The sequence below is a fragment of the Phalacrocorax aristotelis genome, chromosome 2 (genome assembly GCF_949628215.1).
Source record: "Phalacrocorax aristotelis chromosome 2, bGulAri2.1, whole genome shotgun sequence".
NCBI lineage: Eukaryota > Metazoa > Chordata > Aves > Suliformes > Phalacrocoracidae > Phalacrocorax > Phalacrocorax aristotelis.
Genome location: NC_134277.1, coordinates 116223091 through 116250172, shown reverse-complemented (window position 1 = coordinate 116250172; position 27082 = coordinate 116223091).

Here is a 27082-nt window from a genome sequence, read left to right as displayed (position 1 = left end):
GCAACAGTATAACTAGACTTAGTTATATAGATCCTAGGACAAGGATCGGGCCTGACTGTAATAGGCACTGGGCACATAACACAGAATTTGAACTTCTGGGATGCCAGTTTTGCTGCAGCAGGTAAAAAAGCCGGAGGACATAACAAAACGTCAGGGCTGAGTAGAAGCAGTGTCACAGGCGTGCACAGCACAAGCACACTGGAGCGCTCTTCAGAGAGGTGCTGGATCCTCTTCTCTCTGCATTCCTCACTCTCCTTTTCTGCCCCCTGCAGAGGAGCACACACATACACAGTCACATGCACTGTATGCGCGTAAGCCTTCTGCACTCTCCTGTAACATCCAGAGAGTGAGAACAGTTTAAGGAACAAATTATCTATTAAAGCCATTCAGTGTGTGAGAAATGTGAAATATTTGGAGGATGGATTCTCGGCCAAGTTACACACCTAGGCAAGTTCGCTGTCTTTTTATGGGGAAATAGGCACCCTTGCAAGGTGACCTGTTTCATCCTAGCATAAGTGTCCAGACTGAACTAGGTTAAATCACTCCTTGCCATTACATCTCTTTGGCCATCAATTAATCTGGACAATTAGTTGAAATTAAACATCTGACTTTCAATTAAGTGGGACAAATCCCCTCCCTTGGGTCCAAGCTGTTTAGATGTGGTTCAAAACTTCTCATCTTCTTCAAGACGTACTTCCTGTTAGCTTGAAGTTCAGAGAGACAACACAGGAGGTTGTTCACCCAAGGAAAAGAGTAGCTTCTTGGAGACTCTGCTTTTTGGGACCCCTGACTCTCCACCTCATGTAAGCCCTTTCCTCTGACAATGGCATATGCCACCTTCATGCAAATCAAGCAATTACTGCTGAGTGCACCAGTGTCTAGGCATAAAGACTATGCCTGATCTTCTCTTGAGTCACTCCAGGAAGTGCAAGGAAATTTGTATATCCAGATAACAGTGCAGGGAGAGGGCATAAGAGAAGTCTACAGGGGAGGGCAGAAACTTTTTATTAAAACAGTAAATATTATTATATATTAGTCTACATCCTCCATTTTGCAATGTTTTGGTTGTTTTGTTGGGTTTTATTTCCCCACAAAGAAGCACTGTACTTAAGAAGTAACTAACTACATCTTCTTGCATTCAGTTGCTGATAACCGTTGACGTTGAGCTGCAGACTTCCAGCCTCAGGAGCACCTGAATAGCTAAAGATTGACTGGACCTGTTCAGAGTTAGACTGACAATATTTCTGCCTTCCTGAGGCTGGCAAGCCAGTGGAGAGGACCGCAGCACATCAAGCATTACTTAGTTCTGCTCTCCACTTGGTCTGCTGCAGACTGAGAGGTGGAACAAGAGACATTACAGCAGCCTTTGTCCATCAGAGGCATCCCCCAAGCAGAGGAATCCTTGGAAAGGCTGCTTTTTTTTTTTTCTTTAATCTAATTAATTCCTTAATTATGATTAATTGTTTAACTTAGTTTGGCTATAAATCATAAAGGAATCTCAGGGATTTATCCAGCAGAGACATGCACAGCTTCTTTGACACACCACTGGCACCGAATCTCCTGATTCACTGGCAAAAGTGCTTTCAGTAAAACCCAGAAAAAGAAACCGCAAAAACAAACAAAAGCAATAAAATAATACCCTATGCAGAGGATAAAGAAAAGGCTAAAGTCAGCATTTTATCTGATAGTCCATCTTTAGGAAATGCCTGTGAAAACAGTTTTGGAAAGTAATAGCTGATCTGGCTGATGATATTCCCTGAAATAAGAAAGGTGCAAAATCCTGGTGCCATATTTTTTTAAAGAAAACAAAATAAATAGTTCTCACCAGAAGGAAAGCATCCTGCCACCCCACAACAGGCAGAATGCCTTATTAAGGGTAAAGTATTAGAAGATACAAAGCTGCCAGAAGAAGGATTTTTATACTTGCAAGAGCAAAAGGAAATAGCTTAGCTTGAAAAATGAGCGAATGGAAAGGTATAGACAAACACAGAGGAGGCCGCTACAGCGATGGAGTGTTTACCTAACTAGGCTCTCTCTGAATCTCTGAGTGCCATCATCACAGTTTTCCTCATTCTCAGAATTTTTTATGTGTTTTGGTTTTGGGGTTTTTTTTTTAATTGACAGGTGATTGTACCCATGAAAATCTGAATCCTGGTCTGCCTTGATTCTTCACTCACACGATGGCATGTATTCTGCAGGAGAGAGAAACAGAGAGCTGTCAGGTGTCATACTCCCATTAAAGACAAGAAATGTAGCCACAAAGGTCTTTCTACTCTTATAACATCCTGCCTAGCCACTCCAGTTAAGCAAGGCACTGTAAGTGTTGCTCCTAAAACCAAGCTGTCCTTCTTTCCTCACACTCACACTTATTCAAAACATACATGCCTCTTGCAACGGCAGTGAAATTAATCTCACTGTGTCAATACCTCTTTCCGGGGACAGAAGTTGAGTCCAGTGCAGAGAAGCCACACATCTGCAATGCAAATTATATCCTAAATGTGTCACCAGGAAACAAATGCACAGCACGTGCGAGCCCTGGCATGATGTACTGTCCTGAAACCTGGTAGCAGCATAAATAACACTAACCCCATTGTCGTTACCCAAAGTCCTGAGGAAACACTATTGTGGGGGGCACATTTGATTGGGGGGATGCTTCCCAGACTGATACGTAAGTGGTCATAATTGTCTTCAGTTTATGGTTTATCCCCCATTTCTTTAAAGGGAGCAGGAGGCTCCTGAGGATGAGGCATGGAGAGGTGACCCCATGCCTGGAGCTGGAGGAGTGGTTTGTAGCAGGGATGGCTGGAGGATGGTGCACCTCCTGGCCTACTTGGCCGAAATGGTAGCTCAAACCTCCGTGCTTCCCTCAGTTGTGGTTTATGGTTTCTTGGGAGGAGGGGCTCTCAGGGGGGAACAGGAGAGCTCATGCTATAAAACAATGTTGGCTTTTCTGGCCAATGTGAGTATTTGTAGAAGCATCTTCCAGTTTTCTTGGGCTGTTGGGTAGTGGGACAGCTCTTACCAAGCTGGGCAATATTGGGATCAGGCAAGCAGAGTAGTGAAGGCAGGAGATCAGACACATGATGGACAATACTGTGGTTGGGATCAGAGGAGGCAGACTAAGGTGGGTGTTTGGGGGCTGTGCATTTTAGCCAGCTGTGGCCAGCTGCCAGTCTCCAGGTGTAACTATTGGGTTGCAGGTGAGGGAACCTGGAATGGTGCTCAATAGCTTTGGGAAAAACAAAGATGATCAGTAGGATCCTTATACCTGGGGGAGTCCTTCTCAGAGCGCCTGAAAGTGTCTGGTATGTTAAATAACAGTAAGCTCAGGTACTGGATGCAGCATGCACAGCAGTTGTACGATAGAAATGAAGTAGCACCCTGCCATCCAAGCCAGCCACTCCAGCATCCACATCTTCCTCATACCCAGTGCCAGAATTGATCGGCCGATCGAGATTCTGAGCTGATATAGCTGTTACTGGCATGGAAATGAGAAGGGAACCATACCGAATAATTACAGCAAAATGAGTGTCTCTATGGAAACTGCCTAAGCAAACAGACACAATAGCCTAATACAACCAAAAATAAAAAATGATGCCTCTGAACAGCAGCAAGTGGAAGATAAGAACTAGTCTTTTATCGAGTCCTGAGGTCTCCTGGACAGAGGAAAAACAAGTGGAAGATCAAATGGATTGTGGGTCAAGTAAAGCACTAGGCAAAGAGGTTTGAAGCCAAACCACAGGACACATTTGTCAAGCTCTTAAAAAAATAGAAATGCAGGATCAAAGCAGAAGCACTTTGCAAATATTAACATTTGTCACCTACTTTTACTTTTGATGTACTTCATTTTGAGACATTTCTCCCTTTTCTCTTTTTTTTTTTTAAACAGGATAATCTAATCTTTCAGTACACACACTTGCTTCCTTTAAAAGAAACACAATGACAATATTACTGAAACGTGGACGGCTTTAATAAGAACAGATTAAGAGAACCAACATATGGAAAACAAATAATAAAAAAATATATCAAGCAGCAGTCTAGGGAAGTGTTGTCGACACGGTTGTCAAATGTTCTAACATAAAGGTTTTGGTAGTTTTCCCAACAAAACATAAATGAAACAATAACTCTTTGTATTGCCTCACATTCGAGTGGAAAAAGAGCATTCCTGTAGTGCTTGAGTCAGCAACAACATAGTTAAAGAAAATCACATTAGCACAAAAAGGATCACATTCATTACTAATGTGTATGTATTGTTTTGGATTTGCTACCCCATTGATTAACAGGATCAAAATATGGATTTAAAAGAAGACATTAAAAAAAAAAGCCCCGAAACTTCTGCTGGAGCATTTTCAGCTGTGTGTTTGTCCCTGCTACACCAGCTCTGCAGCTCACGTCCTTCAGACGGAGATGGTGAGACAAGTCCTAACTCAATGGTGGGCTGATGTTCCTGCAAGTCTGGGTGACGGTTTTGTTTTCTTCCTCCCTTGAGTCATAGGTTACTGTATCTCTGCTGACACCCCGAGCTGTGGGACTGCACACGGAAGCAGCATTCGAGGACCTTCAGCGTGCATCGAGAGCAGCCTTCTGCGCTCTGAGAGATTTACAGCTCTGCGGCCGCGGTGCTGCTTTGCATGGCGCAAGATACATAACAACAACAATACCTCAGGCTGAATTTAGGAAATTCGGTAATTGTCAAGTGTGGTAAATCATCTTTAAAGCAAACACTCTTAAAAGCAGAGCGATAAAGTTCATTCCCCCGCGACGAGGCGGTAGTGAGGAGTACGGTGAGGCTGTGGGCAGGGTTTCAAAGCAGCCCGGTCACATTGGGCAAGATACTGCCGCCTGCTCCTGATGGGATTTCTGAGACTGCTGGCACCAGGGTGACAGGCCAGTAATCGTTAACAGGGGAAGTCTGTCTGGTGCCTGCTCTTTGTTCCAGCCCCACTTTCATATTTGAGAACCCTTATGGTATACTTTCTATTCACAGCAATGTTTTAGCCTGTCGCAAGTGTGGCCCCAGTGATTATAGTTAGGCAAATACAGCAAGAACCCACACATGCTTGAGCCCTTCAAAGTATCTTTTTTTTTTCCTCAGTTTCCACTTGTTAATATTTGACTGAGTCTGTAGTTTGTACAAGTACTTCCCAAATATATTTCAGCTTTCAAAAAAAAAAAAAAAAAAAGAAAAAGAAAAGCCACTGAACATTTATGGTACTCAGAGCATTTATGGCTGAAACTCGTTCTGCAGGTTCAGCCATCTGTCCTGCCCGTCCTTGCACAACCATACTCTTGTAAAATGCAGTCGGTCATCTTTTTGGGGAACTTACAACGCCCCTGGCACCACATTCGGTTCCTGGATATCTCACAAGGATGATTTCTTGGAAACAGTAAAAGCAAGGAAGATGCTAGGAAGATGTGGTTCAAAATGCTTACAGCAGCAAAGGGGAAGCAGGCATTGAAATGCAGATAACAATATCTCAAGGGATCCACCTGAAGGAAGGACATACCCAAAAAGAGGGATTGTGATCATCACCATAGAAAAAGGATGATGGGACACAGGCTCCTGACTACATTAAAGTGAATTGCGGTACCAGTAGGAACATCACAGCTGGGTCAATGTGGTTATTAGATTACCAAGTGGGGTGATTACCATTACTAACTACTATCCACATAAAAGAGCTTGCCAAGGGGATCCATTCCTGCTCCTTCACCATTGGAGAAATGTACCTGAAATTTCACAGAAGTTGGAATAAATGGGTCCCATCAACTCCAGCAGCTGCTCTTCCAAGCACTTTGTGAAGGTCTATGCTGTCTTAGCACAGGTGACTTGATGTGAATTTGCACAAAGGTTTCTTCATTCTGTTTTGGCAATATAAACCATTTTAAAGAGGATATCAATGATACCGTTCTGATGGAAGTTATAACAATTGTTCTTATGTGAACCTGTTCATCTATTTTAAATCCCCTTAATCCTATGCCAGGACAAATGTGAAATTGGAGAGTTTTACATAGCCAGCTTCTTTTTTCAGCCATGCACATATATCAGTCTTGGATTTCATATTTCTGTACACAAGACTACTCCCTGAATAGTGATGTTGTTTGTACACCAAGATGGGGAAACAAGGACGTTGCAATAATAACAAGGAAGCCCATTTTCCCTTTGAAGAAAAGCTCTTTGTTTTTTAAAGCTTTATGATAGATGTAAACAATTGTGTGTTCTTAGAAATTATAGGTATTTTTAACATGCCAGTATAGCATTATTATAATAAACTTCAGCAAGCCTGAAAGGCTTTCACGTGAGCAAAGGAGGCTGTAGGGTTCATCTCAAAGCTTGTCTAACTACACAGACTTACAGGTCTTGCACAAATAGGGTGGAAACTGCACTGTATGACAGCAATTCCACTTTCATATTGCCTTGCTTGTAACTGGAACAAAGTTACTTTAGGTGAAGCTCTGGCCCACTAAGGCAATTAAAATATTCTGATCTCACCCGGTCATGGGGGCAAAAAAGGTGTTGGGAAGGCTGAAAAAGGAAAAGAAAGTTTTTCTAACAGGTAGACTTCCAATAAATACATAATTAAGGTAATAACATTTATTAATGGTGCAGGATAGCTGTTTGAATCAAGTAATTTTTTTACCAGGTCTCACTGTACCATAGGAACCCCCAGAACCAAAGAAACTCCCAAACTTAAGAACAAAAACTAAAAGCCATTGTTGTCCTCCCTGATGCTGTTTCAGGGCTGGTGAAACTACACTATCTCACACTGCCCTTGCAGACAACCTGGGTGAAGGCCCAGTTTTGTTGAGCTGGATTTTTAAGTGGACACTTAAATAACTACCAGATTTTCTGTTGGCTTCTTCCCATTCTTCTTCCAGGCCACGGATGCTGCCTCTCCACCTCTGCCGTTTCCCAGACTGTAGATGTCAATGCCACATCTCCATCACCTCTCCTCTGCCACCCCTTTTTCCAGGTGTCGCTTTATCTTCACAGATGCTTATTCCACTGTATCTTCTAATCTTCTGATCTCCCGATGGAAAATCACAGTTGGAGCTGTCTTGTCATTTTCCCCCTGGAAGACATCACTTTTGCCATAGCACCTGAAAAGATCACGTCTTTTCTTTCAGTAATATCATCTCACCAGCTCAAGCAGGTAAGCAGAGGCAACCTGCAAGCTCTTGTCTATAAAGTCTATGGCTGCTGACAAACAACCCCTCTTCATAGCACTTCATCCTCCTGGAAAGGTAGCCATAGAACAGTTCACATTTTCAAAGTGTAAATCAGGCTCATATCTTAAATGCAACTGGTACAGTTAGAGCACAGTCTGTTTAAATCAGCTCAGAATGTGAAAACCGAATAATGAATGAGCACAGAAAATTAGCTTGGCAAAACTCCACCATGATGATTTGTTTTCCAAGGTGCAGCTGATTTACAGATTTGAGGCCTCCATTGCTGATCTCCAGGTTTAAAGAAAGATATTTCAACAAAAATTATAGCTGAAGAGCAGTTCTGCTGATCCAGGAAATGTTATGAGGGTGACAGTAAATGCTCAAGGTATGTGCAAGAGGGGTATATCCCAGCCGGTACTGTTACCTCTCTGCACAAAGTGGCCAAGCAAGCAAAGTTCCTGAATTTATTGGCTTTCCAGACCCTTGCCCTGCCCGCGGCTCTGTGGCCATCCTGCTACCCCAACAGGCCAGGTGCGGGTTTAGCCAGATTCTTGCGAATTCCCACCAAAAAGGCACCCTCTGGCTGGAACAGGCACGTGGAAGCTTGGCTGCCTCTCTGTAGCTCCCAGCTACCCATCGCCAAACCATCCATTCCCACTGGGGCAAGGTGATTCCCCAAATATTTTGGGTGCTAGGGCTGCACTTGCTGCCCGGCCTGGCCCATAGACGGTGAGGATCAGAGCATCCAATTTTAAAGTGGCCTTTTCTTACCTAGCAGCTTTGCTTGTCATCATTATTGCTTGCCAGTGGGATGGCTGCCGTGACCCAGGGCACCAGCTGAGCGTGATGCAGACCCTGCAACGGGTCCCTCACCTCGGCCATGCCACAGAGGGCAGAGGAAAACCTTCAAGAGCTAAACCACACGTAACAGCCCTTGGAGGAAATGAATGCTAAACAAGCCATTTCCTTGGGCCTGCTAAAGTTTTTCTTACACTGATAATACAGGGAGAACAAGATCTCCATGCGCTTGCTCCTATCTGCTTTCCACCCCAAATGTTGAATGTCCATCAAAGCAAGGAACCAACAGTTCTCAGAGAGATTGACCTACATGTTTCATCAGTTGTAATGGAAATTTTAACCCTTAATAAACTGGAAAGTGACTCTTTTTTTTTTAATGACAGAGGCAGTGGTAGCTGATACCAGGTGGAATACCTGGCTGCACACTTGCCAGCTGTGGGAAGGTGCCCACAGGCATTTAGGAGATCTCGAGGATGGAGTGACCTTTTTTGTTTTACTGCAGCATGCAATTAGATAATAGAAATTTAAACTACCTTTAAAATACAACAAAGTGGCCATCAGAGATTATATAAGCATTACAACCCTATTAATTTCAGTGCCCTGAATATAAGGATTCATACCCACTGTGTCAATTTAAAAATCAAAACCAAAGCACTTTGCAAACTCAAGAGGACGCATTGTGCCTTCACTTCAACTTCTATACTGTAATTCAGTCATCTGGCTTATGGATGTGATTAAGGGAGATGATCTGAATTTTAGAGTGACATATTGGCTAGGAAAGCAATGTGGATGTTTACTAATAGCTTTCTCATAAATAAAAATGGGGAAAAAATTATTCTTTAAACTTTTAAGCTTTTAAAGTTAAGAAGACAGATGCAAACCATTATGCCACGTATGATGTGAAGAATGAAAAGAGAGAGCTCGTTCCACCATGGGGGGAAAGATGGCTTTGTTTATAGCCCACCTGAACTCTATGAAGCAACAGAAAGGCATGTGATATTTCAAACTGTTAATTTCCCTACGTCTACAGAAAGAGAAGCTAAAAAGTTCTGCCACAATATTCTCATGACTGACAGTTATCAAACCATCCTCAGGAAGCTGGGAGAGGCTTTAAGAAGAAGGACTTTAAAAGGACAGAAAATGGAAGGAGACACACTCTAAATTACCCAGAAATGACCTGGCTACAAGAGGGGCTTGTCAGAAATGTAAATTCAGATTTAAAGGCATAAGATTTTCAAAGTGGCATCATGATGCCTTGCACAAGACTGCCTGGACCTCTGTGACATGTAGATTTTAGTGGTGTAAAACCAGCAGTGTATGGGGCATCTGCTCCAGTGAAATGATACAGAGAGGTGCGTGCTGCACCTCTCACCTGTCCTGACGCTGGGATATCCCCGCTGAATGGCAGGGGACAGCAATGCTCTGGGGCAGCTGGGAAACGCAGCCAGCACCAGTCCAGCTGGGCAAACAGGACTGGACCTGTACCCTCCCTGCCACCCGGCGCCTGCCCATCAAGGCCTTCAGGAGTTGAGAGTGTTTTTCCAGCTTTTTCTTAGAAAAAAAGAAAATGTTTCACATTTTCAGGGTTTTTTTCTTGCTTCACTTTGTAGCCCTGACTTCTTTCATGCTACAAGTTCTTCCTCTTTATGCCATCTCCATTACTTTCTTTTTCTCACAGACAGAAGTGGAAAAAAATAAAAGGAAAAAGAATCGAAGGGAGCAGGGAAAGGTGATAAACCAAAAGGGGAAAAAAAAACCCTCTATTTTTCAATGTCAGCTTTATTAACACAGAAAAATGTTGGGGGAATAACAGAAATTTCTCCAATAAATTTATTTTTCTGAAGATAAATTCTGAAATTTCTTCCTCTCTTTATTTTCATTTACAAATTTTCAGCTTGGCTTTCCTATATCTGTAAAGTAGCCTTGGAAAGACTTAGTAGATCCTAAGGGCATGTGAAACCAAACTCACCACCCTGAGACTTAAAATCCTCAGAAGGACATCACTCAGCAATGCAAAGCATGAGACTATTACTCCTTATATTTGCACATCATTATCTAATTGAAACTGTAGCTGAAGGAGAGAGTTGGAAAACCACAGAGATGACTTCGTGTGGCTACCAGGAAAAAAATGAAATTGTTTTTATGTAGATAATATTATTTTTTCATCAATGCTTCCAGGATTTGTTGAGGGGATAGCTTGGCTCTGTATGTGCCATTCACACAGTGTGGCGCGTTGGTGGCATGAGCAGAAGTTTGGGTGGGGTTTTTTTTCCAAGTGCTTCACTTTGTTTCCAATAGACGTGGGCAAAGTTTTGTGTAATTTTCCAGTGACCTTGATTATGCAATTCTGTGTGACTGCTGCCCTACATCAAAGATGCCACTTTTGTTATCAGGTGGTGGGCAGCCCCAGCCAGGCAAGGGACACCCCGAGGGCACCCAGCAGTGCCAGGGGCAGATGGCCCTCCAGCCTGCATTGATTAATGAGCTTCTCCTGGGGAAACGCTTATTGCTCCTGCTCTGTTTTGTTTTTTTTTGTGGGGGAGAAGTTACTGGGCTGGCAGTCATAAAACACAGAGGCATCATCGGGTAGATGACGATATAGCATAAATAAACTGGATCTACTTATTTTCCCTTCAAAATAAAGAAGATTGTCCCAGCCCAGCAACAGCACGTGTTTAACTCCAACTAGGGGCTCAAACCCCACAGAAAGGGTTAAATTCAGTCCCCTTTGAAGTCAGCAAGGGCAAACCTTCACCTCAATAGGACCTGTTCCTCCTCCCAGCGCTAAGTGCTTTGATGAATCAGCACTGTAACACCCAAATGAGGTGCAAAGCAAGATCATCTCTTCCAGGGTTCCTCCCTGATGCAGGCATGACCCTTTCCAGGGAGACTGGAGCTGGGGCCAGGGCATGGCCCTTCCACCCTTTCTCCTACAGACCACCAGGAATATCAGTAGGAAACACCGCCCACATTAAATCCCAGCTCCTCTCCACAGCCTGGCCATGGGCAGACAGCAAAAGGTGATGACCCTGCAACTGGGAGAGTGAAGCAGAACTCACATTCCCCAAACACCTCTTTGCCATAGGGGTCCCTGATCTTGCTCAATGAACCTTCTCGCCAACCTCACAGGTACAGAGGAAACCAACTACAGACCAGAACTGCAAAAATGTGGCTAACGTTATCCCAAAAAAACCCTGCCATCACAGCCAGATTGTCTTTCAATGTTACCATAATTTAACCCTCCCCCCCAAAAAAAGATGAAAGCCACCTACACCCAGCGTTTCAAGTGGTTGAGTGTTAGTGATTTTTGTGGTAGAGCTTGGAAAACTAACCTATGAGAGGTTTCTACCTGCTCCTCTTTGAATACTCCTCTCTTTTTGTCCCTTTTCCACAATTTCTTTTCCCTGTAAGCCTGGGACAGAGGTTTTAGCAACCAGGTGATCTGTCTCCCAAGTACTCTTGACATGGTAGGGCAGAGAGGAATGAAAATTGCCCATTAATCCCTCATTTTCAGAATTGTTTTGCATCATGTTTTCTGCTATACTGGGTAAGAATTTTCTGATCAAAGTAAGTCCTTTCCAAAGCATCTTTTTTTAAAAAAAAAAAAAAAAAGCCGAAAATTGAGTGAAAAATAAGAAGGAAGAAAAAGAAAAGATAAGCTTTGGTCAATCAAGCCCCAGGTCTCTTGTCTCCAGTTCGTGATATGTTTTATGATCTCAGACACAACAGATTGTGAGCCTGCAATGTTTGGAAATAGTAGATGATTAAACCTTCTGGCCAGGTGTAAATGCAACCTTTGTCTTCTGATGACTGTGTGAGAATTACCTTCCTTCTCAAAGACCCCGGCTGGCCCTGCTCTCTTCAGTGTTACATACATTCCCTGCTTGGAGCTGCAACCACAATGTGCTTCCACTTTACGTCTCATCTATCCAGGCACCAACACAATCCATATCACTCCAATTGTCCTGAGATACAGAAAAAAAAAAATGCTGAGCAAGCTACTAAAAATTTGAAAGAATGTGGCCTGTGAGTTTTTCTACTTCTTCTCCCAGGGGGATTTTGTACCAGGTAAATAATAAAAAATGTGTAATGATTGACTAGGCTTTTAAACCTGAGCTGAAGGTAAGTTTGCCTTGCTGTTCCAGTTAAATATTCTCACTAGCCCCCTTCTCTTTCTCCAGTTTATCATGCCACAAAGTCCCCTTCAGCCTGATTCATTCTTTATTCTTTAGAAATTTGGGCAACAGTCAAATCTGACCTTTAGAGTCATAAACAAATTAAATTGTTTCACAACCAAATAATATGAAACAATATTGAATAGCTAGGCTTCCGCCGAGTTTCCTCTTAAAGAGAAAGAAGCCCCAGAAAAGCACAGACATGGGAGACAGAGGGAGAGAAATGGAAGACAAGGCATACTGATACTCCGTAAGGCAACAAGATGGCGAAGCACTGGGGTCTGGCTCCAGACTGACAGATAGCAGCACTTGGAAGATGCTGTGAGAGGCTTTTATTAATTATTTACTCTTCTGGGAGCAGAGTGCTCCCCAGGAGGCATGCCCTGCTGCAAGCCCATTGCTGCAGAGGCACCAGGCGCTGGCAGCACCCCACACTCTGGCTATGGTTCAAGGTGAAACCCAAAGGTGGCCAAAGCAGCCTCGGTGCCACCAGGTCAGAAACCATTTCTCCTCTCCCCTCTGTTTGGCTGAACTTTGGCTGTGTGCGGTCCAGCCTTCCGTGCACCCGGAGCTGTGTGCGGTCCCGCTGACATGGGCAAGGGGCAGGGCTGTGTCACCTGCTGTTGGCTCTGCAGGGACATCCTTGGGAGCAGGGCCATTCCCTTCTCCTTGGCTTGGATGTGTGCCTGGAGGCTGCCAGCCCCAGGGTGGCAAACAGTGAGCCCTCTTTGGGAGATGCTATAGGGTTCAACATCTTTGCGGAGCATCACTGGAATGTGAAGTATCTGGGGCAGATGCAGAGACATGATAAGGTTCCTTGCTGTCCTTAAAAACACTGTGAAGTGGCCAAGCAGGGATTCCCCTGGCAAAGGGGGGCGTTCTCCACCTGGCACCGAGTAGATCCCACTTGCCAGCAAGGCCCTGGGACCATTACAGGCAGCCCAGCCTTGGGTCCCAGGGGAGATCTCCTATGGCCCCCTCTGCTGTGGGTGACATCCAGGAGTTTTGCAAGGGGACACTCCAACTAGGGACAGGCCACCCCTCCTCCTTTGCTTGCACAGTTATGCAGTTTTTGCATAAAAGCACCAGACGGAGAAAGAGACAGAACAACAAATGGTGCCCTGGGCCAATGCCAGCCTTGCAGCACAGCAGCCGTATTGGGAAGGTGGGGCCCACTGGGCCCTTGCTTCTACGCCACGGCTGGCGCAGGCACCCCTGTGCCCCTGGCCACCCATCGGCACAACACCGGCCTGTCCATGGGATACCGCTCTGCATCTGCACCAGCACCAGGACCCCCACAGTGACAGCATGCCAGCACCGAGCCTGGGGAAACTCACTGCCCTCGTCCCAGGTGCACGGGGCAGCTCTGGGCTGGGAAGTGGTCATGGGCAGGGCATCAGGGACACGCACCACATCAGCATGACCTGCTCTTAAACAGCATCCCCATCAGAACTGTGCGCTCACAAACACTTAGCGTAATGAGATCCCAAGCCATGATGAATTCTTCCCATATATGATGTCTGCACACATGACACAAGCAACAATCTCTTTATAGGAGACAGGCAAACAACGCACGTGGCTGCTGCTTTTCTTCTAGGTTGGATACTCAGCTCCAGATGTGCTGTGGACCACCATCCCCAGCCCAAACTGCTGTTACTGTCACCAATATGAAAAGCCTTTAATTATCCACAGGTTTGTACCATTTACGACATAGAGGCAGACAGGCATGAAACACATTTAGATGCCTTAATTAACCTCAAGAATTATGAAGTGGTGCCTGTAACTGAAATATAGTTTTGCCTTTTGTAAACCATTTGACAGAAGAATGATGAGGCTAAGAATTAGATGTAGGAATACATCTAAATATTTATACTATGTTCATTACACCCATATTTGAGTGCATGTTTATGTCGTAACCTCCACTTCTACATCCGTTAATTTTGCTTTGCTGTATTACCCTGCGTTACCTATTGCATGGTGCCATGGGTGCTCTCCTGCAGGGACTGCCCATGTCTGGGACAATTCAGGTAAAAGCCCTTTTTCTGGGCAGTATATTTCCCATGCTTTCAGTGCAAGACTTGCTGAGGCTTCAAAACCAGGACACTGGACTGAACGGACTCCTGACCTAAACCAGGCTAGCAACCCCTACCTTGTATAGCCCTGACGAACTAAACTCCCTCACGTCGTATTTCAAAGTCCTCTGACACAGAGCTCCAGCCACCACATTACATTTCAGCCAGGAAATGCTGCAGCAGAGCTCCAGTAGCTGCTGTCATCAAAATGCCAACAGAACCTGAGGTTAAGGGTACTAAATGTTTCGCTGTTAACAAAGCCAATGTAATGATGTGTCACTATTAACAAAGCCAATGTAATGTGTTTTTTTGAAGATTGGGGAAAGAAGGACACTGCCAGCAATGATCCTGAGATAGATGTAAAGTTGTGACAATGACTTTGAATAACGTTTTTTAAGTCTTCTAACTAAATATATGTGTATTCAAATCTTTTGCTCTATCTTTAATTATTTTTTTCATTTAAAATATTAGCCAATAAAGTCAAGAAAACTAATTTTGAAAAAAATCAACATGCTTGATTTTGAAAAGTTCAAAACAAAACATATTGTGCTGTGGAATTTTGCTCCTAAAATCTATTTTCTAGTAAATACATCGTTTATCGAGGAATTTACCTTTTTTTTTTTTTGCCTCTGTAACAGAACTGCAAGTGCTGCAGGCAGAAGTTTCCACCAAAGGGCATTTTGGAGCTTTTGCATTAGAAAGCTAAACAATTTGACAGAGTATTTCTAATTTTTCCTACTAGACCTCATGACACTTGCCCCTTATCTCATTCTAGAAGATCTCTTTTGCAGTCAGCATCTTCAGGGAGGTGGCCCCAGCAGAGATTTTCCCTCAGCATCCTCCGTTCTGCATTCCCAGCCTGCCTCCTGCTGCTCCGAGTGCCAGACACTGGCATCAGAGATGTGATCATGGTCTCAACACGTGACACTTCCCGAACTGGACTGACACTAGTCATTTAACACTGTTGGTTTGTTTCTACTAAGCTAATTAGAAAAAAAAAAAGGTTTTGTAATTTCTGTGAATGTTTTTCTTCCCTCCCTCCCCAATTTCACCAGTCGGTGACACAGTGTAACACCAGCCCATAGCAGGTCCCTTGCCGTCCTCCTTGAAGAATGAGTTTTGCTTTGCAAGGGACAATTAATATTTGCCAGCTGGATGGAAAGGAGTGCCATCCCGCTCTTGGCAGCTGCATCCCCTGGGGAGTGGGTGGGAGATGTCAGCCCCTGCCAGGAGCAGAGCCTAGGAAAGCCAGTTTAGGTGGGATGGGAATTTGTTCCCTCAACATGCGCTGGCAGGCAGCTGCTGGGGAGCCCAGCATGGGAAGCCCAGGCTCCTTGCTCAGGGCAGTGTTATATTTGCACCGTGGGGACATCTCTCACCTCCATCCCCATATTTAACAGCAATTCTGGCTATTGGGACTCAGCCCCAGATTGTTTCATGCTATTCCTGTTTCATCCACCTGCTATCATCTTCTGCTGTTTTTCAGAAATTACTGCCAAATTATGCCGCTTTTTTTTTTTCCTTCCCCTCTATCATTAATTTTTTTTCTAGGGTGGAGAGCTTCCCAGATCACCCTCCACCCACTTATACACATGCATGCACACACACATTATAGAAAGTGTTTACTTATGCGGGGGAAATAGTTTAAAAGGTAAATGAAATAGAGGACACAGCCTGGATTGGCTTAGCAACACAAACAGTGCCAGCAGGTAAAGGGCCCAGGCCTGTTCTTTCCCACCTCAGAATTGTTTTAAAATGACACCCCTTCATAATTAATTGTACAGCACCTGATTAGTCACTATTGACAGACCTAGAGCCAATTGACTCTTTTTTTTTTTCCTTTTTTTTTTTTTTTCATCTGGCTGGGGAGAAAATATGAAGTGCCCGTAGCCACACATACGATATACCTCCTGGTGATTACATCAGGCAGCTGAGCAATTAGAGCCAGTAGTATCAGCTCAGGAGCTGGAGGCTACAGTAGCAGGATCACAGCCCAACCTTAGCCTTTAATATGAAAATGAAGAAGGGAAGCAACAAATCCAATAAACCCTAGAAGTCAAACAAAGCCAACTGGGAGTTCGTTTGTTGATAAGCCGAAGGAAGAACCACAGCTGATAAAGCCAGGCGCTTCTTCTGCTGCTTCAGTCTCTCTTGTGGGTGAGGAGGTTTAAATTATTCAGGAGGCAGCCTGAATCCACCCAAGTGGGAAGGCCGTCCCAGGAAACACACATGTACGCTTCTTTAGCAATGGAGTTTGGTTGGAAGGGGTGGGTTTGTACCCCTTCCCACTTCGAGGCATCTGTGAGCACTTTGCAAAGCAAATGAGTTTGCTAGGAACAGGGCAAGGACACATGACACCAGGGAAGGGACCGGCAACTTTTGCTCACCTTGATCTGAAATGACATTATCTTGCTGGAAGCTTTGGCAGAACAAAGTCAGTCTCCACTACCAAGAAAGCAGTTGAAGTCCTCCATCTCCAGATCTCCAGCAGCCCGCTTCCCCAGACCCACCAATTTCATGCACCTCAGCGCTCTATCAGTTTAACTCAACCATTGTACAACCCAGTAAAGCTGAGTCCTGCCACTGTGCAAACACTTTACTCTCAAAGAAGAGGATCCGTACAAGACCTTAGCCAACTTCAGAGTACTTCTGAGTAAGGTATTAAGCCAATATCAGTGCCTACACAGGCGCTTGCTCCAGTGTGAGTTAATCAGTTTAAACCCCATACCTTTAGATAAATACTTGTGTGCAGGCAGACAATTGCTTGGGATTTGACCAAGGCTCAGTGAATACAAAGTGAATGAATGTGCTCGCTGAATAAATAAATAATTAAAGAGCCACTTAATTAAGGCTCCTCTGCGGCCGTTCTTCTTGCAGAAAAGGCGCTGTATGCAGAAAAACCTGTGGTCACCTCTAAAGCAGATTGCATGAATTTGGCAGAGGATCTGCTGCTCTGGAAGCTGAGGAGTTCATCGGGAATATGTTGCTCTGGAAAAACTCTCCTGCATGGAAAACCTCCACATAGTCCATATTTAAACTTCTTTAACACAGGTGTTTTTATATCCCAGACGTAGTGACTCCCAGTCTCAGGCCCAGAAGCACAGGACACTGCAGGGCAGAGATCCCACATCTGACTGATGTGAACCATCTTGGCTCCAGGAGGAGTCCAAGTCGCCTTGGGTCCAAGGTGGAAACCCCTTCTAAACATGCCTAGCCCTGGACTGGGCTGGTATGCATGGTCCAAACGTTCCCTGAGTTACTTTCTCAGTTTAAACCAGTATAAAATGCAGCATATGGTTAATAGAAATTGCACCAGTTAAGAAAGAAACACATCACAGCTATTTATAGTTACGCATTAGGGGCCAGTTTTCCTTGGAAGAACGTAAATAGTGCACCAGTGATGTCCACGCAGCCCATAGACAAACCCTAGGATCGGGACCATATGTTTCCTTCTGTACTTGTTCACAGCTCCTCCATAGACAATCAACATTTATGGCTCAGAAGAATGCTGCAAGGACTTTGGAAAAAAGAAACTGAGCCACACCTTTGCTTTTAACTAGAATCAAAATTGTTTTATTTCTGTAAAACCATTATTAGCCTCAACTGTCATTTGCTTACAGGAACCATGACACAGGCTCTGCCTGAAAATGCAGTTTTCTGAAGACTGAACTCACACCCTGAAATATTTGCAGAACAAGTGCCTAGGCAGAGGCAAGGAGTCACCAGAAGAAGAAAGGATTAGAGAACAGCAAGCCTACAGGGTGAAGAAGTGTATTGGGTTCACAGTGGCAAGACAGCACAGCTTCAGAGAAGAGTGCACTAATCTCACTTCTGTTGCAGAATTTTTCTTCTGGTTCATTTTTAGGCCATAAATCATCTTTCAGTCTTGCTTTACCTCTTATTCTTCAGGGAGGGATCTTACACCGATTCTTCCTTCCTGTTTTCTCATTCCCTTCCAGAGTTTCTGCAAGGAGTAGGTTTTCTGCATTTTCCATTCCAGAAATCTCTTACAGGATTTGGCCCTACAGTTGACATAACCAGCCACCACATTTCATATTTTATGCTATGCCTGCTGAAACAAATCAAGGAACTTGATTTACTTGTTGATTTACTTGATTACTTGTTCCAGTAAAGGATACATATACCTGGATGACAGCCCAAAAGATGGGCACCTTAAACTAAGTATAGAAAGAATACCTGAACTGATTTTCCATGGAGGAGAGGTACGGATTTCAAAATTCTCTTTTGGTAACATGTACAGGTACTCATACTGAAATTCAGACTCTAAGAGTGAATCCACAACCCATTTAACATGGCACTATTTAAACGCTGAGTCAGAAGTTTACAACTAGTTTCCTCTGACCCACCACTGAGCTATGCAGCTGATGTCTAACTCACAGCCTATACCTCCAGAAGGAGCAACTATACACTTTAGCCCAACCAACTCTTGCTCTCTAGATCCTTGTTTAACTTCTGCAGCTGACTCCCTTCACTCTTCAAAAGTGGCTTATATCTTCAACAGCAAACCACACTCACCACTGTCCTCCTGAACCCAGTAGCTACCCGGATTGCCTGGCCTTAGCGACAGATGACTGTTGATAACAAAACAGGGTCTGTCCAAAGGACAGAGTAGGGTAGTCTTTCAGGGGTTTCAGGCCCCAGGCTTTGCTAAGAAAGGAATGCTCTTGCCTATACATCTCTATACATGACCTCAAGGTTTCTCTCTTGCATGTCTTCAGAGACATGTAACTTTACACACAGGCTTTGTCCTCCTGCTTTGAAATAATTTCCCTGACCAGCCAGAGCCAATCTTCTTTCCCTCCTCCTCATCCACACACAGAGACTTTCCTCACTGACTCCCACATCTGCTTCTCTTTTGCAAGACCTGTCTCCACGCAGCTGTGCTAACAGGTCTCTGCAGGATCCTGCCCCGTCCCCAGGGTCCCTCACTGGCTCTCCAGCTGTCTGGTGTCAGGAGGTTAATCCTAGCACACACAGGCAGGCAGGTCCCGCACAACCTGTTAGGGCACCCCTCATCACCTCTACCTCTATCCCACTCCATTTTGTTTGGCCCTGGTCTCATCACTAAAGCCTGCACAAAGGCGCCTTAGCAGGGATTTGGTTTGCCAGCTTGTGTCCTCCCAGCCTTCCTGCAGGAGTCACCCACTGCTGAGGCTGCTGCATCAGGACCCCTGGTGTTCCCTGTTGCCAGTCAGGATGTCTCTCTTCTCACCTCTTCCATCTTCCTTGTGAAAATTAAAATCATACCTCATAGCTGCAGTTCCAGTCTTCAGCACTCTGATTGCAGGAGTGGGCAAGGAAAGTAGGCAAGGAAAAGCCATGTTCTTGCAGTCTGAGACACCATGTTGGGGCCTGAAAGGCCAAGAGTCTGGTCTGCCTCGTTCTTCGCATCGCCTTAACTTTGAGCTCTCATTTCACCACCCCCTAAGTTAGGTTCTTGGTATAAAAATGTCTTTGGGATACTCAGTTCAGCTGAAAAGTTGGCCCTGCATTAATAGATTGGCTGTTACCCTAGAAAGGGTGCTCTGGGCTTCCCTATCTGAAAGGGACTGGCACAGACCTGGGGGGAAGGACAACCACAGGGAGCTATATGGGTGCTCTTAGATACAAACATAGGACACAGGATTATCAGACAATGAAAATCCCTACTAACCATGACAGTTTCTCTGCCCTCAGTAATGCTTGAAGAAAATAAAGAAGTCATTAATTCCTGGAAGATATATTTGATCTTTTTTGCAGAGTTTGCAGTGGTCTCACTGACATCTCTTATAACCCATCAAAATCACTCCACAACTCAGCCCTGAGCTCTCTTAGGATGAAACAACCCTTCTCTGCAGCACCCAGTTTAGATATCAGTGCTGTGCAGGGAAGCATTACAAATAAACCATTGCATGAGGTTAATCTTGCTCAGGCTGTGGGTTCCTGTAGCCCCCAGGTGACAGCCAGGCCCACATCACTACAGCTCCTGAACCAGAGCCTCCTTGGAAGCAAGCTACAGACTGCAAATCCTTGTTAAGAATTCTCAGGTGAGGTAGTCAGTATTGGGTTATATGATGAATGTTATCTTTAGCAGGAAAACCTTCTTGCTGCTTTGCTTTGCAGAAAGGCCGTGGAGAAGGGCTGAAGTTGGAAGTGGACTCATGGTGGGGGAGAGGGGAGGTAGGGGGACACTGAGGCAAAGAGTGAATGTGAACTCTGCAGGCACAGCAGTGTTTGATGCTGCCTGAGAGAAGACTCCAGTGAAAAGTGTCTCAGGTGATGCCCAGAGGTGAAGATCTTGAACACCACTGTCAGAGGAGGAAGAAACCAATAGGCAAGGTCTTCCAGGAGAGACATCTGTTGTTCCAGACCATGTAGGTGCAGATGGCAAATGGGTGTTGGGAAAGCACTAAGGATGTGAAAGCTGGGCCCAATGACCCAGGCACTGGTGTGGAAGTCTGGAAACTCAGGTCCCGTTGCTCACCCCTACACCTGACTTGCCTCGAGAACTTCACATGAGCTCATTTGCCTCTACCCTATGGTATCTACTTGGGTAACAAGCATCCTAGAGGTTGTGATATTGCCTTTGTGTGTGTGTGTGTGCATGCGTGCGTGTGTGTGACAGTGAGATCAACAGGTCCCCAGATCTCAAGGTGTTGCAACAACATGAATGATCCTAACACGAGGAGGAGCAAGAGGCTGTGGAGTACTTCTTTCCCAGGTCCCGGCCAGCTGTAATGTATTACAGATGACATTGTAATAAATGCTGATCATTATTTGTTAGTAGGGGAGAAGTGTTTGGGGGTGGGAGGGAAATGCATTCAGGCTGAGTGCTTCAAGCCAGACACTGAGGAAATCCTGGCGAACCTGGATGGTCTGAGCACAGGGGACACCTTTCAAATCTTCATGGAAGTCCCACCTCGCTCATCAGGAAAGACCTACCAGTGAGTTTGTACTCCTGGGGTTATTTATTCCTGACACTCTCATTCTTGCTCTGGCTGTATTTTTCTGGCTTTTGAGTTTGGAAGAATGTGAGGAGAGAAGAGAGGAACACTAAGTCCTGCACATCAGGGTGGCTTTGCCTCCACAGGTTTGAAGCTATACATATGTAAAAGAGATGTGCCTGTACCCATCTCAGCAGATATGCATTAGCCATAGGTTTATCTGAGGGATATTCTGAATGTAAGAGCTCTGGCAGACTTGAATTATTGTTCTTTCTCGTTAGTAGTGGTTAGAAATTATCGTTTCTATTCTGCAGATTATTTTACCATTACAAAATTTTGCACCATTTTGACACGAAAGTATAAACCTTAATTGCTATCTTATTTTAAATTACAGAATGGATACTCTGGAGGGCTTGTTGGGGTGATTCCAGGAAAATTCACTTCACCAAAGGTGATTCATAGTTGAATAGAACCTACAGCTACTTAGAGCAAAATGCTGAAATAACAAATTTCAACTTCATCCTGCACATGAAGTACAGAAGATTTAATGATTTCTTTCAATAGATTCAGTGCCATCAGAACTGGAAATTTTTGTATGAAATGTTTAGAAATTTCAAAAGGAATAATTGTTCTACCCAGGCTTTATTATATTCTTTAGTTATACCAAGCATCACTGTTGTTAGTTTGCATATTTTCATTTTTCCTTTGCATGTGGACATTAGTCCACAGGTAAAAATATTCAAGAAGCAGGGCCCAGAGAGAGATCATCTAAAAGGCTTAGTAATCTCTGAATAAACTATGTCTAAGAGAAGCCGCAAGTTTTGCCACCATGGTCCAGCTCTGACTGGTGGGATGCTCCGGAGTACTCCCACCAGTATATCGTTGTTCCAGGGGACCATTCAATCCTGCCAACTTCTGCTCATTTTTCAGTACATATTTGACAAAGTGTTTGTTCAAACTAGGGAATGATACCCAAATGATACCTGCACATCAGCAGTGTTTGCTGTTTACTGTTTGAAGTGTCATCTTCTACCGTCTTCAAGGAATTAAGTAACAATACAGGAACTGCACCATGGGACTGCGGCAGTGTGCCACAAGTTGTCTCTGATTAATGTTTCATCAGATAAGAAGCACATTGATCTAAGAACCTGTCACAAAGAGAAAATTTGCTAGATAGCTTCTTTCCAAGGAAAACCTGATCAGCTTGAAGCTTTGGCAACCTACTTCCAGCAGCAGTCAAGACTCAGTGTTTAAGTTAAGAATTTTCTTCTTAATTTTTAAATTAATAATATTTTTCTTATTTTTTATTATATTTAATTTTAATTGTTAATTAATTTAAAATTTCTTTTTAAAAAAAGAAAAAGTTAAGAAAGTTCTTAAGTCTTCTTAAGTTAAGAAAAAAAGGTTTTAAAAACAAAACCATAAAGCACCTGGAGAACTGTGCATTCTTGCTACAGGAAAAAGCTCTACCTCTGTCCCTATTGCTAAGGGTGTAATGGAGTCCCGCCAAGTCGGGGCAGGGAAGTGGAGACAGCACTAATGGGTTACTGGCTCTTGGTCTGGTATCCACACTTTCGAAAATGCCAAAAAAGTGGAGGATATGCAGGAAAATACAGATAAAAGGCACCACCTCTCAGTGTTTTGCTTTCTAAAAGAAGGCTGAGTTGACCTGCTGGTGGTACAAAATCGTTTGGAAGGAAATTGTGTCACATAGCAAAAGCCTCTTCTTAGTGGAGAAAGAGACAACACAAATATCTGGAAGTTGAAACAAGAATTTAAAAAAAAAACAACCAAAACCACCACAAACAAACAAAAAAGCAGCTATGTGAGAACTAAGAACTATATTTTTACCAGTGAGGATGATGAACAGCATGCCAGCAAAGGGCGGCAGCCTTGCTGGTAGATGTGTTTCAGCCAAAGGCAAGCTGCTTGTGGCTCACCAAAGTGATGAAATTCAGGGAGGAGCTGCGAGGCCAGCGTTAGGTGGGAGGCCCACAGAGCTACGCTGCCAGCACCTTCCAACCTTTCATAAATAACATAGGAAAGACTAAAACTACTAACACTTGTGTTTAGCTGCTGCTGTCAGTAGCCACCTGTTACACAATTTTTCCTGATTTTCATCTTTCACAATCACTTCTATTCCTGTAGGAAAATCTTTGGAACCTCCTGAGCATCTTTATCCACTTACTTCAGTGCACATATAATTTTTCACAGCCCAGACCACCCCCATCTACTTGCTAACCCCTTAGCTTTCCCAGATCATTGCATTTCCAGATGCTAAACACTAATCACCAAGCAGGGAGCGTGTATGACCACCACAAATAGATCTTTTACATCCCACATTATGTCATAACAAATGATTTGCCATTAATTAATTTCACCAGGACTAGCAGTGTGGTGATCGCAGGTGTCGTTTTCAGCAATCCCAGCGGCAGCTGTTTGGGGTACAGCAGCCACAGAGGCACCAGCAAGGGTGTGTGCAATGATCGGACCTGAGATGTGACTGTCCAAAAGGCAGAGATGTGAAGAGTTACAAGAGACACAGGGGTCTGAGGTCAGCTTAGGCTGGCATTGCTTGAACTAATGCAAGCTGTATGAGCAACTTGTTGATACAGGGTACATTTTCTTCTTTTCTGCTTTCTTTTTTATTGCATCCTCACCCATAGCATGCCTTATCCTTTTTTTTCCACAGTTCTCCCAGCCCATAGTTCCTCTTCCCATCCCTGGCCTATTATTTCTCCACTGTTAATGGAAAAATCCTCAAGCAGAGGCAGTGCTGATGGGGTCATTACAAATCAGCACTCCACAAAGCCAGTTCAGAGCAGGCCTTGCGTTTCTCAAGGGTGGGACGGGGTCACATCCCAGTGCTTTCAGTAGCTCTGTTGATGGCACCACACATTCCTGGCTGGATGTCCTGCAGCTTGTCAGCCCAGGGGATGGTGGCAGAGGCAAGGCTTCCCGCTGCATTTGCACAGAGCTGCTTTTTTCTTCAGACCCTCCACCCAGCCTCGCCAAGAAACATCTTCCCTGGCCAGATAGCCCATATTATGACTAAGGCAGAAGGCCACAGGTTTAGTCAGTTTGTGTACAGTTTGCAATTATTCAGCTGTTTTAATGAGAAGAAAGACCTTGAGGCCTGTGATGTCAGAGATAAGAAAGTGTGGAAAGCAGCAGATGTGTGACCTTGCTGCTCTCCTATTGCTTTCTCCTTTGTTTTGTGTGCTACAGCTCTTCAAGGTTTTAATATTGGGAAGGGGTGAGGGGAAGGCGTGATGCAGGTTTCACAGTAACTCAAACTCCAGCTTGTAGATCAACCCACTGGCTTTTAATACAAGTCACTGCTGGTAACCAAAATGCAGCAGCTGCTCAAGAGTTGGGATCTTTCAGGCTGCAGCCCTTTCCGGTATCTGGATATCTGTTCTCACAGGTAAGCTGGATAAAAGTTCTCAGGATTCAGATTTTCCTGGACAGAGAAGTCTTCCAAAAGAAAAATTTCAGTCATGGTCACTGAAAACCTTTTTCATACAGAGCAGCATCTCCAAGTGGGTGAACGTGGTTGACTGAAACATTTCAGTTTGACGTGTGTTTGTGCGCTTTGACCTAACAGGGAGAGCTGCACTGCAAGAGCTGGAGCTGGCAAACAGGCATGGGTACCTAAATCAAACCTTAATGGTCCCAGAGGCATCTAAGTACAAAAGTTGTGTGCTCCACTTCTCTGCCCAGGTGCCACTACGCCCTTCAGACACCTGGGACATGCCTGGCTTCTTAAGGCATGGCCAGGGCGAGTTGCAAAACACCTAAACCCTATGGGTGTCTGTGCCAAGGTGTTCTCCCACCGGTCTTGCCAGCAGCATGGTCTCTGCTCAGCATGGTCTGGAGGTGGGCTTGGTGCTGTCTCATGTGCCTTCAAAGCTGCCTCACATATCTTCAAGCAAAACAGAAAAATACAGTTTCGATCCAAAACTAGTTGGATAACCCAGTCCAAGGAGCAGCAGGTTGTCGTTCATTGTCAGAAAGGGAAGAGACATGGAGAAAGACACAGGGCTGGTGCCTGGCTCTACCTGGCACCTTTAGTCACAGCATGAGGGAACATAGACTGCAGCTGCACACCTGGCAGATACAGGCATTTGGGAGAGGATCAGAATTTAAATTTTTTTAAAAAAGGGGAAAAGGGAAAAAGATACATTGTTTTGACAATTTGGAAAACTGGTGTGACAAAACTCAATGGGGAAGAGTGCAAGGATCTACAATTAGGCAGGAATAATCAGCTGAACAAATATCAAGTGGAAACGGCTGATTAAACAGCAGTTCTGTAGAAAAGACTCTAAATCACACTGTGACCAAAACCAAACCCAAAACCAATAAAGCAAATGTCACGTTGGAAGAAATAACAAGCAGCGTTGCTCCTACAAAGAAATCACCCTTTTGCTCAGTGCAGTCCTGGCATGCTGCTGCTATTATAGTGTGGCCAGCTTTGGGGAATGCATTTCAGGAAAGATGTGGACCCCTTGGAGAGAGTCCAGGGACAGCGAAGGTCTGGGAAACGTGACCTGCACAGAAGGGCTGAAAGAACTGGATGGATTAGGTCAAAAAACAGACGACTGATGGGGATGCAGTAACAACCCTCAGCTACATAAAACAGCTCATAGACGAAGAGGGGAACAACTCTGCTTCCCTGTTCATAATGGACAGGGTGAAAAACCTTTCTAATGGTCAGGGGGGTCTTTAAGAGTAATGTAAGAACACCTTTCACAACAAGACACTTCTTGGGCAGAGAGATGCTTTTGGAGATCTCTTCCAATACTGTCCTTTGCTGTGCTCCAGGCACAGGATCCCCCCTCACACGCACACAGGCAGGCAGCCACCCTTACGAACCCAGGACCAACTAAACGTCCTCACCACCAGCCTTCAGGCACGGCTCCTTGTGAAATTATTCCCCTTTGCACAGAAGGATGACAGAGCCATTTGTCCGGAGACAGAGATCACGCTTGTCTGGCCCAGTCCTTGCAGGTCTGGTTGGAGCGGTGTGGATTGGAAAAGGTTGTCACAGCTGCCAGTCCCTGACATGGCTGGCCAGCTACTCCCCCTGGGGCATCGATAGGAGAGATAGGTCTATTTGAAGAGTATTTAGAGCATCTGTGTTACCCCTGAAAATACTTCCTGAGGGAGTTTCTCTCCCTTCCTTGACTATAGAGGTAGCTAGGGTGATCAGGAGGCCAGATAACAAACAAGGTGCATTGGCTTATATGATCTCCCCCTTCCCCAAAATGCCCTGTTTGGAAAAAGCAGCATTTTTGCATACATTTCCCAGGATGTTTAATTACATTGTCACCATTTCTCTAAGTAAGATGTAGACCCTTGAACAGTGAGGGGGAAATTCCATATTAAAAAACATTAGCCAGATGTGATATTTATTTTTCAAATTAAAACCTTGCAACAGCACCTTATTGATTGCAGCTGGAAATCACCATGGCAGGCCATCCCCACTTGCAAATATTTTGCCTGACATGTCAGCGGACAACAACCCCCAGCAAACAGTGCCAACCACAGCACTGGGGCCAATGGTGCCAGCTCCCAGATCTCGCACCATGCCTGTGAAGGGGGCCACTGCCTCGCCCCTGGCCCCGGTGCTGCTGAAGGGGTAAAGCAAAGGGAAAGGAGCCACCCTCAGGCTGTGGTGCTGGGAGCTGTGCTTGTCCCCATCTTTACCTGGTTGCTACGCTCATCAAGGCAGCTTTTTGGGACAAGGTGCTGCGTTAATGTTGCCTGCAGCACCGTTGCACCCAGCAATTACCCCTATTCCAGCCATGCCACAGCTTTCTTCCACTTGACTCCCATGGCTTCCCCAGGAACCCCTCCTCATATACCTTTAAGGGCATACAAGAGGTCAACTTGGGGTGTGTTAAGCGATCCTGCATGGCAGGAC